Below are 15,544 nucleotides of genomic sequence, written 5' to 3' on the forward strand. Positions count from 1 at the left end.
GCCTCAGTCAATGGCTGGGCACTGCTATTTTTAATAATGTGAATGCTCTTGGGTTACAAATTACGTGGTATTGATAAAGAAAAAAAGGACATCAGCTATGTGACTTGGAGACTGGTACAGAGCTACACACGATATTTGTTCATTTATATGTACTTTTGATCAACAGAGTTTTCTAACCTCATTTGGAACAGGTTTATAGTACATGTTCCGTTGTTCATTAAGTAGAGTTTTCCTAACATTTTTTACCCCAAATAATTCCCTCACTTTGTAAGAATCTGGGTTTCATGATGAGAACAATGCCGATTTGTTTTATTCAAACCCATGAGAACTGTGGTGCCTGGCTGGCTCAGTCGGTGGATGGACTGTGTAACTCTTGATCTTGGGGTGCTAAGTTCAAGCCCTACATCGGGTGTAGAGATTACTTACAAATTAAAAAACAAAAAACCCATGAAAACCTTTCTTGACTTGAACCAAACACATTCCTAAAAACAGCTGGAAGACCAAAAATACACTCACTGTGAGATTAGAACAACTGTTCCTTTTCATTTAGCACTTGGACAGCACACAAGGTAACAAGCTCTATTCAGGTAGAGAAAATATGGCAAGTATGTACTGGGTGAGACCTGATATAGAGACTAAGGTTTTGAAGTGAGAAACAGGTCAATACCTGTTTACAGTGTCATGGATGAGGGACAGGTGACTTGGGTCAGGAAAACAGTACTGGTGAAGTTCCATGGTGTGGACTGGACCATTTGGTCCACGAACTGTGAATTAACTTTCCTCCTATCCTAGTGAGGGCAGGTATGGGTAGGAGAAAGGGACTGAGTAGTTGTTCAGGTGATTATATTCCAGCTGATCATGGTTTTCTTTTTCTCGTACAGAACTGCATGCATCTGATAAAAGGAATTAGAAAACTTGACCTCTGCCATTGAGGAGTCTATATATTTAGGAGAATACCCTTTAGCAAACTTCGTGTGTGTGTGTGTGTGTGTGTGTGTGTGTGTGTGTGTGTGTGCGCGCGCGCATACTATGTCCCAAGCACTTTTCCAAGTCATGGGACTGTAACAGTGAACAAGATAGAAAAAAATGACTGCTTTTAGGATTTACATTCGAGTAGGGGAAACAGTAAACAAACACGCAAATAATGTCAAGAGGTGATAAGTACCATAAAGAAAAATAAAGTATGGTTAAGGGATGAACAATAACTATCTAAAAATAAGTAAGGAAAACATCCCCAAGGTGGTGATGTTTGAGCAGAAATCTGAATGAAGTGCTAAATATGGTGTTACTCAAGAAAAAAATATTATATATATCACATGTAACACACATATAGGAAACAATTTGGTAATGATTATGAAGTAACATTACTCAACTAGCTCATACAGTATAACATAAACACCTAGGTGTTTGAGGCACAAATAAAATAATCGAGGATTAAACACATGGTCTAATTCTAATACCCAACAAATCTTATCAACCTTATCAAACCATGCTTATATTGAATTTTATTAAATTCAGCTCTTTTTTTTTTTTTTTTTTTTTAAGTAGGCTTCACACTCAGCACAGAGCCTAACACGGGGCTTGGACTCATGACCCTGAGATCAAGACCTGAGCTGAGATCAAGAATCTGATGCTTAACTGAGCCACCAAGGTGCCCCTTTTCAGCTCTCTCCTGATGGGGGTAAATCATGTGCATCTTGCATGGGTGGACTGGTGAGAAGGCAGAAACTTGGTTTATGGGAAGGGTACTTCCTACAGCTTCTGCTGTAATTGGACTGTGTAATTGGATACCAGGATTGCAGTCACAACCTTCTACAATTTAGACTAGCTTTGTGTGTGTTTGTTTTTAATTACATGGAGAATTTATTTCAGGAGGCAGTGTGTTATGGGCCGAATTGTATCCCAAATCCCCAAATGCATTATGTTGAAGTTCTAACTCCCAGAACCTAAGAATGTCATCATATTTGGAAAAAGCGTTGTTAAAAATATAATTCATTAAGGTGAAGTCACGGTGGCGGCAGAGGGACCCCTTAATCTAATATGACTGTAGAGAAAGAACGCCCATTGAGGAGACAGATCCTCACACAGGGAGAATGCCAGGTGAGGACTGCAGTTACGGCTGCCACAAGCCAAGGGACGCCAGATGGCTGGCGAACCACCAGAAGCTAGGAGAGAGGCATAGACTCTCTCACAGCTCTCAGAAGGAAACGACCCTGACAACACCTTGATCTTGGACTTCGAGCCTCCAGACGTGAGACAATAAATTTCTATCGTTTAGGCCACCTAGTTTGTGGTATTTTGTTATAGTAGCCTCATCAGAGGAATATATGGTAGAAATGTGAGCTCTGATGTGGACCTGGATTTTAACCTAATCTTTGTTCCACTGAATACTAGCTTTTTGACCTGTGACAAGTAATTTTAACATTTTCATGCTTACTTAGAATTCAAGTTAGGATAATTTTTATTTTACTGTTTTGAGGATTAAATAAATTATCAAACATGCGAAGTGCCTGGAGCACAGTAGGGCCTCAAAGTGTTGACTCCTTTCCATCGTCAGTTTTGTGACACCTCATTGATACACTCATTTAGATATAGTGACTTTTATGGAATCCTAAATATATCAAAGAAAAAAATTACCTCAACTGACAATATCCTAGACTTCATCCAAACTAGATGCTGTGCAAAGTAAAACTGCATATAAGCATGTGAGTTCCCTGGAGATGGTTTTGTTCATAAAGCTTTTCTATCTGCTGCTATGCCCAGGAGAATGCCTTCTGCATATTAGGTGCTAAATAAAATTGTTATCTGACTATGTAGGGAACCAAAATTTGCCACCCCAAGATGTGCCACTTAGGCATGAAGATTATTTTGACCTGTAAACAAGCAAAGATGAAAAGACTCAGAAACTCTGACAGCTTCCCCCTTCTCCCAAACTGCCTAAAAGATTTAAGACAGAAGACCTGTTCCAGGAAAGAAGCTATCACCACACAAGCTACTGTAGAATATGACCTAGCTATGGTGGACAGGGAGGAAACTAGCAAACTAATCAAAGTCCTCTCTGTTCCATTGTTTCTGGATGGCTCAGCAAACATTGCTTTCTTCCCTTTGAAGTCCCAGGCCCCTACCCCTTCTCCTTGGTTTCAGGATGACATAGGAATCTCATTTTCCCTGTCTTTAGAAGCTCTCATGTTTACATGAATTCCTGGTGAATTAATAAATCATTACTAATTAAATTTTATATTTTCCTGCTAATCTGTCTCATGTCAGTTGAATTCTTTGACCAGACAGAAGAACCCTGCAGAGTAGAGGAAAATCTCTCTTCCCTGTTAAATGTTTGCCACAACCTCCAAAAGTTTGAAACTTAGTTTCTTACAGAATTCTTTCTTAGGGCTAAGCTTTTGCTACACTTAATGCATAAATAACTTCAGGATTTATTCTACATAATTTGTGGTTACTTGGATCTCCAAATACGTTAAATTTGTTTCTGGTGCAATATTCTCATCAGGGCTTCTTGAATTTGAATGGTGAGCTTTTGTGTTTAAAGGAAAGAGCAAGAATGTTGACCCACATATATGGAAAATGTTTCCACACTTCTGATTTAATCCAGGTAAGCTTTCAACGCCTAGGTAGAGCTGTCTGTAGAGCAGAGGATGGTCACCCGCCTAAGGACTCCAGTCTTCTGTCCCTTTTCCAGCCTAGACCAGAGACGACAAAGTCCCACCTTTTGCAGTGAGCAGCTGATTTTGTTTTTTCTTTTTAGCCAATGGCGAACAAATATTTCAGAAAGGAAAGCGGATGAGTCATCCTCTGCAGATGAGCTGCAATATTAATAGTTCTACCTCCACCGGGCGCCCGCGCGGACCAGCAGCCTCCTGCGTCTCGGCTGCGCGGGGAAGAGCCGCGCGAGGAACCGTGGGGCCGCGGGGAGCACGCGGGGCTGGACGGCCGCCAGCCCCCCCCACGGCCCGAGCCGATGGATGCGAACCTGTGGGGGCCCGGGACCCCCACGGGAGCCCGCCGCCGTGAGTACCGTAGGCCGCGCCGGTGTGCGCCCTGCCGGCGCCTCCCCGGCCGCGGCTAGGACCCTCGGGCCGCGCCTCCAGGCGAGCACCGGCCCCGCGGGGCCCTGGCACGCAGTCCCGGGGGCCGAGCCGCGCCCCCGCGTCCCCGCTGACCCGGGATCCCCACGCGCCCCGACCCCGGCAGCGCGGGCGGACGCGGCACTTCCGGCGCGAGTAGAGGGAGGGGAGGGACTTCCGGCGGCCCGGGCCGAGGCGCCGGCCGCGGACGGGACTTCCGGCGCAGGGCGGAGGCCGTGTTGGGACTTCCGGCGGCCTGGGCGCGAGGCGAGGCCGGAGCTTCCGGCGGTGCCGGAAGTGCGGGGCGTCAGGGTGCCGGGTCGCGGGGCCGCGTCAGGGCGGAGACTTGGTGTCCAGCGTCTCCCAGTGTGTGTCGAGTGCCGCGAGGTTGAGAACGGACGGGCGGTAACACACGGCCCGGTTGTCATTGGGGGTCGGCGGGCTCGGCGGCGGCAGGACAGGTGAGTTCCGGGAGGTCATTTTCCTGCCGGGACTATGGCCCCGGTGCAGGCGGGCCGCGGTCTCCGAGCGGGGTTGGGGGCGTGCGGGTGGGGCCTGGCCGCCCCGCGCCCCCGCCGACTCCTCCCGAACCCGCGCGCCCTGTTGCGGGGCGAGGGCTAGGGTCGGTCCGTTCCAGGGACCCCGGGCGTCCTCCTCGGTCTCCCCTCGGCTCCGCCGTCGGCAGGAGCTGAGAGGCCGGAGGTCCGGCCTCGTCCTAGGAGAGAGGCTTGTTGGGAAGTTTCCTTTATTCCGGTTCCAGCGGCCTCTAGGTTGTGACCTTTGGAGTGTCCCAGGAATAAAGCGGCGTCGAGGGGGGTCCCCTTCCTCCGCGCACCCCTCTCGCTGGCATGGGTTCCTTGCGAGCGAGTGCTGGTGTCCGGATTCCTAGTGCAGCTCGAACGCGGTGCCTAGACGGGGTCCGGCCGAGGGGGAGTAGTGCCCAAGGACACGGGGAGTAGCGGACCCCGGCCACATCTAACACCCGCTGTGCGACATTTCCTAGCTTCGGTTTGTTATTGAGAAGGTCATGCTGTGTGTACGCGTGCCACGCGTTCTCGCGGAGCCCCCCGCACTACGCTTCTTCCTCTCCTCTCAGTCTCTTCTGGCACTTTGTTTCGGGGTAGCTCTGTTAGCCCGTTCATTTGTTTTGCACTTGCTCTTGAAGAACCTTGGCGGTTATTTTCCGGTCAGTGATGCCCCCCAGTTCAGTGTCTTTCACAGAAGTGAAAGCATGTATTCCGAGCCTTCATCTAGATCAATGGCAAAACAGTTTAGGCAGGTTGAGAACGATGACCGATTTTTGGGGTTTCCCCTCTGCGTAGATACTGCTCAGCAGTTGGGTTTGGTGTTTCGTCCCGCGAGGAATGCAGGTCACAGGGCTTGAACCATAAAATGTCAGGAACCTTATTGAGCTTCTTGGGGAAATTCAGTCACATTTTACACTTTCACTTTCTTGTTTTTATTTTTTCTAAAAGACATGCCTATTTTATTTATTTTTTTTTTGGAGAGAACGCACACAAGCAGGGGAGGGGGCAAAGGGGGGGGGCGGGGAGAGAGAGAAAAGGAAGGAAGGAAGAAAAGAAAGAAAATCTTTAGCAGGGAAAGAAAGAAAGAAAGAGAAAGGAAGAAAGAAAGAAAGAAAAAATCTTTAGCAGGTTCCACACCCAGCGTGAAGCCCATTGCAGGGCTGGATCCCACGACCCCGGGATCAGGACCTGAGATGAAATCAAGAGTCGGACACTTTAACTGACTGAGCCACCCAGGCGCCCCTCGCGTTTTATACTTTTAAGTGCCACATAGAGATTACATTTTTTGGCCATTCTTTTGCATATGATTAGCATTCATGAAATTAACTACTCAAGTGTTCTTTTCTTGCTAAAAGAAAATGTTTAAAAGTCCCACTGGATACGTATACAGTTGTGAGTAATATTTTGTAAATGGGGTAATACGCTTGTGACAGCATGTGACAAGGGCAGGAGAGTTTATATTAAATGTGTGTATTTGGATGGTGGGACAGGGAGGTTGGAGTTTTGGAGGGAACTATTCATACTTCTTGAAAAAAATGTTTCAAAAACTAGGAGGATTAGGGCACCTGGCTGGTTCAGTTAGTTGGTAGAGAGGGCGACTCTTAATCTCTGGGTCGTGAGTTCATGCCCCATGCTTGAAGAAGTAGGATTTTTTTTTTTTTTTCCGTAGGCCTTGTTAATGTGGTCTGCCCTTTAATAATGGTTAATGTGAATATTTTGAAGAAAAGTAATTATCGTTTGGAGTTTCAGGCTTTTGTTTTTGTTTGTATTTAGGTAAAACGACATTACTTTTAACGTTGATTATAACAGATAATTTTTACAGTGAAGAAATTTTTTTCTCATTTACAGTTTGTTTTTTTTTTTTCCTCTCTCTGCCCCTCCCAAAGTTCTATGACTACTTCAATAAAGTGTTTGGCCTATTAAATAGTTGGGAACCGTACCTCAGGGATGTTGGACATTAGTGGCTGTTTTTACCTAAAGATCCATGTGAGCCTCACACCAAAGCTTTGTGGTAGTTTTCCATCTGTTACCAGTGTCTCTCCGGTACTTTCCGTCTGCACTTCCTTCCTTGTCTAGCTTGCCTTGTCTAGCTTGGATTCCACGCTATATCACTTCAATATTCCTTTTTCAAACACCTGCAGCTTCCTTGGCTCTCTCTCCATGATCTCAACCTGAAAAATCCTTAAACTTTTCAAGCATTTCTATAAAGTTGATACTAATACTGACTTATGCTGAGGTGAAGACAGTACATACTTTGGTCCCCGGGCCGGACTGGGCCATGTTCTCCTCCAGGAGGGTCTGGCGCGGAAGGAAGGGTGTTGGCACCAGCGAAGACGGCTGGAGGAGGTGGAGGATGTGAATGAAGAGGACGAGGGCAAATTTTAGAGAAGGTTCAGGGAGAAAATGGTGATGGGAAGATTATCAATGGGAAAAGAGAAGAGACTTAAAAGAAGCTAGAAGGACTGGAGGAGCCTACCCTTGCAGTTCTGGGAGCCTGGTGGGTGTGGCTGTGGAAGTGAGCGGAAGAGGCCGAGTCGGAATCGGCCGGGTAATCTGGGTGCTGATAACACCGTGACTAGCACTACCCTTCGGGATGGCTTCTCACAAAGCTTTGAAAGTTACTAAGGGATAAACATTGCTCAGGGTGAGAAATCTCCATTCGATGCCAGGTTTCGGAGAGCCAAAGCCTGTTCCGCATCTGTGATTTATAATTGTTTGAAGTGTCTATGGTTGGTTGGAAATTGATGTGTGTGAAAAGATTACCAGGATATGGACTATTTGGTGAAGTGACAGAAGCAAGCAGAGCCCAGAACAGCACCACGTGGGGAGGAGGGAGGTTAAAGCTCCAGTGAAAGGCAGAGGGTGAAGATTTTTAAGTTAGTTGAAGAGAAGACTGCTTATTTCCTGCTGAGCGTGCAGTGTCTGGAAAGCCAGTGGTATGACACTTGAGAGAGAAAATCGTTGATTCAGAACCTGCGACTCTGAGGGGTGCCCATCCAGCTCAGTCTGTACAGCATGTGACTTCTGATCTCAGGGTCATGAGTTCAAGCCTCACGTTTGGTGTAGATACGATTAAAAAAAAAAAAAAAACAAGAAAAAACCCAAAAACCAGAACACCTACAACTTTGAGGTGAAAGGAAGGTTGATCCTGCAGTTTTTGCCTGTCTATAACCAACTTGTAGAATCTTTGAAATGCATTAACTTTCCAGCATATACTTATCAGAATGATTCCACTGATTCAGGTTTTCAGAGAGGAAAGAAAAACCCTTTACTGTTTTATTTACTTGATTGAAATGTGTAAAGAAAATCTTATTTCTCTGAGGCTCTCTCAGGACCGATTTCACAGGGGTTTGACATTTTTCTTCTTTTACAAAATGTGACTTACAAAATACCAGGTGAGATGCTTAATGAGGTTATTAATTTAATGTGTAATCACTGAAAAACAATTCTGTCTTCCTATATTTCTATGAAGAATATAATTTCGGAGTAAGATTCCATTAACTCAGTTTGATTTCTTGGCCAATTTTTTTTTTTGTAGATGGCACAGTTAACTAATTCCTAAATGTTTCCATTAAGAAAAATTACTGAGAGGTGCCTGGCTGGCTCAGTCGGAAGGGCTTGTGAGTCTTGATCTTGGGGTCCTGAGTTCAAGTTCCACGTGGGGTGTAGAGATTACTTAAATAAAACTTAAAAAAAATAATAAATTACTGAAATACTCTTAAGTGGGATCATGTGACTTGTTTAACAGTTTAATTTTGTTACATTCAAATTTGTGAAATTTATCATCAGTGTAATCTTTGTGTATATGAAATCTGCCTATACAGGTTCTGCCGTTATTTTTCTTTACGTCTTTATTTCAACTATCTCTAATTTCTCAAATTTTCAAACCTAAATTTCATTAAAAATTTTATTCTTTCAGGTACCTGGATGGCTCATTTGGTTAAGCATCCAACTTTGGCTCAGGTCATGATCTCACGGTTCGCAGGTTCAAGCCCTGTGTTGGGCTTGGTGCTGACAACTCAGAGCCTGGAGCCTGCTTCGGGTTCTGTGTCTTCCTCTCTGCCCTTCCCCCGCTCATTCTCATTCTCTCTCTCTCCCTCCCTCCCTCCCTCCCTCCATCTCTCTTTCTTAAAAATAAACATTTGAAAAATTTAAAAAAAAAATTTTTTTTTTTTTACTATTCGTTTTTGAGAGACAGAGAAAGACAGCACAAGCAGGGGAGGGGTGGTAGAGAGAGAGGGAGACACAGAATGCGAAGCAGGCTCCAGGCTCCAAGCTATTAGCACAGAGCCCGACGTGGGGCTCAAACTCACAAACCGAGAGAGATCGTGACCTGAGCCGAAGTCGGATGCACAACCAACTGAGCCACCCAGGCGCCCTGAAAAATTTGTTTTTAATTTTTCAGTCAGAAATAATTTTTCTGTATGGCATTTAAGGGAGTGCCAGTTCTATTATGTGTTGTTTATCTCTCTCAGTAGTGTTCATTGTAAACTCTTTTTTTTCCTTCTTGTTAAAAAAGTGATGTTTGGTAAGGCGTTGGGTCTGGAGGCCCGATGGGGTCCAAATGCCCATTTTTACTTTCAGTGTAGACCTCTCCCAGATTTATAAATGCAGGCCAGTTCTCATCTCCAGACTTAAGTACCTCCTTCCTCCTTTGTGTTCTAAATATTTCAAAGGCAATTTTTGCAAACATAAAATGTTCCATATTTAGGTCTTGATTTCTTCTCCACGTCTGCTTCCGCATCTCAATAATCTGATACTTGTTTCACCTACTTCTTACCTCAGAAATGAAGGCTGTTCTTGACTCCTCTCTACGCACCCACCCTCCACACCCCAGTCCATTCATGTACCCTCTAATTTTAAGGATCATAATTAATTGCCTGGACTGTTTTATTAACTTCCTAACTGACTTCTCCATTCTTAGTCATCTGATTTTTCTACATGTTTTCCACACACCAGCAAGAGTGATTTTTAACGCAAATCTAGTGTCTCTTATTTAACACTTTGAAGTGGCTTCATTTTTGTTTTAGGATAAAATGTAAACATGAACAGAATCTAAGCCTCCCTCTCCCACTTACCTTGTACCATTCTCTCCATTGTTTGCAGTGTTTTAGCCACGTTATCTTTTTTTTTTTTAGTGTCTCTGATAAACTAATCTTATTCCCAGCTCTGGGCATTTGCACATGCTGTTCCTGTTCCTGGAATACCCACTCCTCTGTTTTCCACATGGTTAACACTAATTCTTCAGTCTCAATTTAAATGTCAGTTTCTCAGAAAAGTCTTCCTAACTCTTCAGCCGGTATCTTTTCTTTTCCTCATAATATTTGTGTGTGTCTTTCACACAAATATAAACGCTCATCCCAGTTTATAATTTCTGTAATAGATTATGAGATTATATTTAAGGTCTGTCTTAGAACTCTAAGTAACCTGAAAGTATGGACCAAGTCTGTTTAGTTTACTGCCATATTCCCAGTACCTAGTATATTTATGAACTTGAAGATTATTTGATGAATGACTTAATGAAATAAATGCTGTTGCTATCCCTGCTTTACAGGTGATGGAATGAAGCTTTCGGAAGGTGGTTAAGTAAGTTGACAGAGATTACACAGCTTAGTGGCGGATGTAGTGCTCTTTCATTCACTTACACTTTCATCAAATCTTTGGGGATGTACTTACGGCAGGCAACGTGGTGGGACCCACGGGCAGTAGCGAGCCAAAATACTGTTCCAGTCCTCCTGGTGTTGATGGTGCCGTGGGGGAAACACTCATTAAGTGAGTGAACCACAAAGGTGGTGAGGGTCATGCGGTGCTGCGACTGGCGGTGGTCGGAGGAAGCTGTTTTGACAAGGTGACATTTGAGCTGCGGCTTCATGACAAAAAAGCCAGCGCTTTGAAGAGTTGGGGGTAGGGGTTTGCGTGGCTATAAAACTCCCATTCTTAACTGTGGTGCTCTTCGCTGGACTTTATTCTGAGTAGGTGTTTAACTCAGCGGTTCATTTATATCCATTTTATTCCACTAAGTGTGTGAAGTGGCAAAATCAGTTCCGTTCACTGACCTTTTTTTTAGGGAAGCAGAATGGTATTCATTGTATAGCCAGAATTGGTAAATGGAGTGAGGTGTGATGGATGAACGATGGCTACAAACTCTTTCTCATTCTTTTTGTTTCAGGAGGTTAAGTCTGTTTGTCCTCCACTTGAGTCTGGGTTGGCCTCGTGACTTGCTTTAACACATAGAATATCCAAAAAAGTGAGGGAAGTAGAAGATTAAAAAGAAAACCAAATGAAAATTATGGAGACAAAAAATACAGTAATCTTATTTCTAAGTGTCCTTTTTAATATTACTTTATTTTTATTTTAACATTTACTTATTTTGGAGAGATAGCGCTAGTGAGGGAGGATCAGAGAAACAGGGAGACAGGATCCAAAGTGGGCTCTGTATTGACAGCAGAGAGCTTGATGTGGGGCTCGAACTCATGAACTGTGAGATCATGCCCTGAGCTGAAGTTAGACGCTTAACCGACCAAGCCACCCAAACACCCCTTATTTATTTCTATTTTATTTTATTAAAAAAATTTTTTTTAACGTTTTTTAATTTATTTTTGAGACAGAGACAGAGCATGAGCAGGGGAGGGGCAGAGAGAGAGGGAGACACAGAATCCGAAGCAGGCTCCAGGCTCTAAGCTGTCAGCACAGAGCCTGATGCAGGGCTCAAATTCACAGGCTGTGAGATCATGACCTGAGCTGAAGTGGGATGCTTAACCGACTGAGCCACCCAGGCGCCCCTATTTATTTCTGTTTTAGAGAGAGCATGAGCTGGGGAGAGGCAGATGGGGAGAGAGAAAAAATATCTTAAGCAGGCTCCATGCTCAGTGCCACGCTTGACGCGGGGCTTGATCCCATGACCCTGGATCATGACCTGAGCTGAAATTAAGTTGGAGTCAGACGCGTTACCGTTGCGCAACGAGGTCCTTGAGCTGAAGTCAAGTTGGGGCGCTCAACTGACTCAGCCCCCCCAGGTGCCCCTCTGTGTCCTTAGTTTTGTTTTATTTTATTTTATTTTATTTTATTTTATTTTAAAAAAATGTTTTTGTAACATTTATTATTGAGAGACAGGGACAGAACATGAGCGTGGGGGGGGGGGGCAGAGAGAGGAGGAGGCACAGAATCCGAAGCAGGCTGCAGGCTCTGAGCTGTCAGCACAGAGCCCGACATGGGGCTCGAATCCACGAACTGCAAGATTATGACCTGAGCCGAAGTTGGATGCTTAACCAGTTGAGCCATCCAGGTGCCCCTGTGTGTTCTTTTTTTCAGATTTGACAGTTGAATTTTGTTTATGTAATGCTATAGAAAATATATGGTAATTTTAACAAATTAACAGATTTCAGAATTTAAACCTAAAAACACAATTAGTTGACCAATTTGAAAGTTTTTAGTGTATTGTAAAGCAAGACTTACTTTCTTTTCATTTAATTTATCTTTATTTATTTTTTATTTTTTAGGGAGAGAGAGCGAGAGAGCATGCATGCGAGCAAAGGAGAAGGGCAGAGAGAGAGAGAGAGAGAGAGAGAGAGAGAGAGAATCTTAAGCAGGCTCCACATTTGGCGCAGAGCCTGATATGGGGCTCCAGAGCCTGATATGGGGCTCCATCCCATTACCCTGGGATCACGACCTGAGCCTAAGTCAAGAGGTGGACTCAATGGACTGAGCCACCCAGGCACCCCTCTTGTTGCCACTTTTAATGTATATATATGGTATATATATCTAATTTTTTAAAAAAGTTTGTTTTGAGAGAGAGTGCAAGTGGGGAAAGGATAGACAGAAGGAGGGAGGGAGAGAGACTCTACCACGATGTGGGGCTCGAACTCATGAACCACAAGATCATGACCTGAGCTGAAGTCAGACGCTTAGCTGACTGAGCCATCCAGATGCCCCTATATATATTTTTAATGTTTATTTTTGAGAGAGAGAGTGAGAGAGAGCATGAGCACACGTGGGGAGGAGCATGGAGAGGGGGACAGAGGATTCAAAGCGGGCTCCGTGCTGACAGCAGAGAGCCCGATGTGGGGCTCAAACTCGCAAACTGCAAGACCTGAGCCAGTCAGATGCTTAACCAGCTGAGCCCCCCGGGGCGCCCCTCTTGTTGCCATTTTAAAACAAGGTCTGTATATACGTAATTTGAGACACAAAAGATCTTTGGTTTTGTGATTGAGGAAAGATGGAGTAGATGTCCTTCCCTGTTCTGCTAAGTATAGCTAAAAACCCTAGACGTTAGAAAACATACAAGACTGAAAGGTGGAGAGAAGAAAGTGTGGTGACTTGGTGTATCAGGACCTGAGAAATGACACAGAGCTGAGTGCCCTGGGTTTCTTTTTGCCACATATATCCCAGACTTGGGCCTGAAGAAGTAGCAACCTGGCGACATCAAAGGGCTCAGATCAGAAACCTCAAGAAAAGCCTGCTCTTTGTAGTCAGAAGACCGGGAAAAGGACAGCCTTGGAGACAGGATGCTCTTAGAAAACACTGCAGCCCCCACCCTCACTCTTCTCAAAGCCTGGATGGGGAATCTGGACTTTCACTTTTGACAAGCTGTGTTGAGGTGACACTCTCTGCCGGGTAATACCAGGGAAGCCTGGGTGAGGTGGGATTTTCATCTCTTTTGCGTGATAAGGGTGTGCCTTTCCTGCTGGAGTGGCGTCAGAGGAAGCCCAGTAGAGATTCAGGAGTTTCACCACCACCTGTGGTAAGGAGGACATGCCGGGTGTAGTAAAAGGGACCTCTGGTGTAGTTAGGGTGGTGTGAGTAGAAGCCAAGGGAAAGGTTGAACTTAGAGCCCAGCCAGCAGCACTGAGGAGTACCTCCACCCAAGGTCAATGGAGGCTGAACGGAGAATGCTGACTTCCGTCTCCATTTTTCAGTCCACCTGGCAGAAACAAGTTGCTGGGGCATCATCATTAGAGGCCTGCCGTAATAGAAGACTTAAATCAGATTCCAAGTCTGATAACATCAAATCCAAAATGTTGAGGCTTCACTAGAAAATTACATGTCATATGAAGAACTGGGAAAATCTCAACTTGAATAAGAAAAGACCACGGACAGCAACACAGGTATCGCAGATGATTTGACAGGGATTTTAAAGTAGCCATCATGAAAATGTTTCAGTGAGCAATTAGTGATGCTTGAAATAAATGGAGAACAAAAACATTAAAATCTCAGGAAGGAAACACAGGAAGAAACAAATGGAAATTTAGAGCTGAAAAGTGTTAATTGAAACAAAAAACCCAGTGGATGACAACAGCAGAATGAAAAGAACATAGGAAAAACTGAAGAAATAGAAATTGCCCAATTTGAACAATTCAGAGAAAATAGACTGGAAAAAAGTGAACAAAACCTCAGTGACTGGTGGGACTGTGACAGAAGACCCACTGTTCTTGTCATCATCCCAGAAAGAGGAGAGAGCCAGTGGGGCTGAAACATACTGAAGAAATACTGGCTGAATATTTCCTAAATTTGGTAAGCCATAAACATATAGAATCAAGAAGCTTAGTGAAACCCAGACAGGATAAAACTCAAATCCATGCTGATGCTAAGACAACATCACAGTCAAACTTCTGAGAACTAATGACAAAAAAAGCAGTGAGAGAGAAATGTCACTTTACCGGTAGTGGAAAAACAATTTGATGGTGGATTTCTTGTCAGCAACCATAGAGGCCATAAGGAAGTGGCTTACTTTTCAAGTGCTGAAGGAAATGAACTATCCGCTCAGAATTCTCTATCAAGGGAAAACATCTTTCACGTGATCTGTCACCAGCAGACCTACCTCTCTAGAATAGGTAGAAGAAGTTCTGTCAACAGAATGGAAATGATATAAAGCAATGTGGGAACACCAGGAAGGAAGAATGAACAATGGAAAGAACAAACTTTGGTAAATTCTATAGACGCTCCTCTTCTGTTTGGAGGTTGAAGTGTAGCTCTTTGATGTTCTCTGTGTATGTAGAGGAAGTATTTCACTTGACTGTTACAAATGGGGAAGTGTGAAGAGACAGGAAGGTGAGGTTTCTGTACATGACCACGAACTGGTAGAATGTTGAGAATCAGTAGACTCTGATAGTTGTGAAAATAAACTACCTAGGGGTGCCTGGGTGGCTCAGTTGGTTAAACATCCAACTCCTGATTTTGTTTCAGGTCATGATCTCATGATTTGTGAGTTTGAGCCCCACGTTGGGCTCTGCGCTGATGGCATGGGGCCTGCTTGTGATTCTCCCCCTCTCTCTGCTTCTCCCCTGCTCGTACTGTTTCTCCGAAAATACAGAAACAAACAAAATACCTAGAGCAGTCACTAAAGAAAGTTATACATAAGTAGGGCTTATTCCACGCATGTAAATTTGGATTAGTATTTGAAAATCATCAGTATAATTCATCTGTTAACAGGTTAAAGAAAATCCACACCATTAAGTGATGCAGAAAACACAGATGACAAAATTCAACACTCATTCATGACACTCCCAGGAGGGCAGTCTTCTCATTTTGGTAGACAAAATCTACAATCAACCTACAGCTAGCATCATACTTAATGGCCATAAACAGAGTGTTTTTACTTTGAGGTCAAAACAAAACAGGGTGTTTGTTGTCACTGTTTACAACATAATACTGGAATTCCTAGCCAGATCAATAAGAAAAAGAAATAACGGTCTGTGGACCAGAAAGGAAGAAATAAAACTGTCTTTTTTTTTTCTTCAGATGATATAGTAGTCTACGTAGAAAATGCCAGAGAATCTACAAAAACTCTCCTGAAGTTAATGAGTTCAACAATAGTGTAGGATACTAGCAATTAACACAAAATGGAAATAAAAATACAATGTTATTTAAAATTACTCAGAAAATAAAAACACAAACTTCAGTGTAAATTTGAAAAGACATATGTAGGACTTTTATGTGGAA

The 15,544-nt window shown here is 43.9% G+C and overlaps 1 protein-coding gene across 7 annotated transcripts in view; it reads left to right on the forward strand.

Annotated features, from left to right (window-relative positions):
• The first annotated feature begins 4,089 nt into the window (after nucleotides 1-4,089).
• Nucleotides 4,090-15,544, forward strand: part of WDR37 (WD repeat domain 37) — a 79,148-nt gene continuing 67,693 nt past the window's right edge. For 2 of the 7 annotated variants that reach the window (XM_049626766.1, XM_049626765.1), the window contains exon 1: nucleotides 4,091-4,540. The gene's annotated coding sequence lies outside the window, so the exon portion shown is untranslated. Of the gene's footprint in view, nucleotides 4,541-15,544 lie in introns of all 7 variants that reach the window. The other 5 variants (XM_049626767.1, XM_049626763.1, XM_049626764.1 and 2 more) reach the window with 5 other exon arrangements.

This window comes from Panthera uncia, chromosome B4 (genome assembly GCF_023721935.1).
Source record: "Panthera uncia isolate 11264 chromosome B4, Puncia_PCG_1.0, whole genome shotgun sequence".
Lineage (NCBI taxonomy): Eukaryota > Metazoa > Chordata > Mammalia > Carnivora > Felidae > Panthera > Panthera uncia.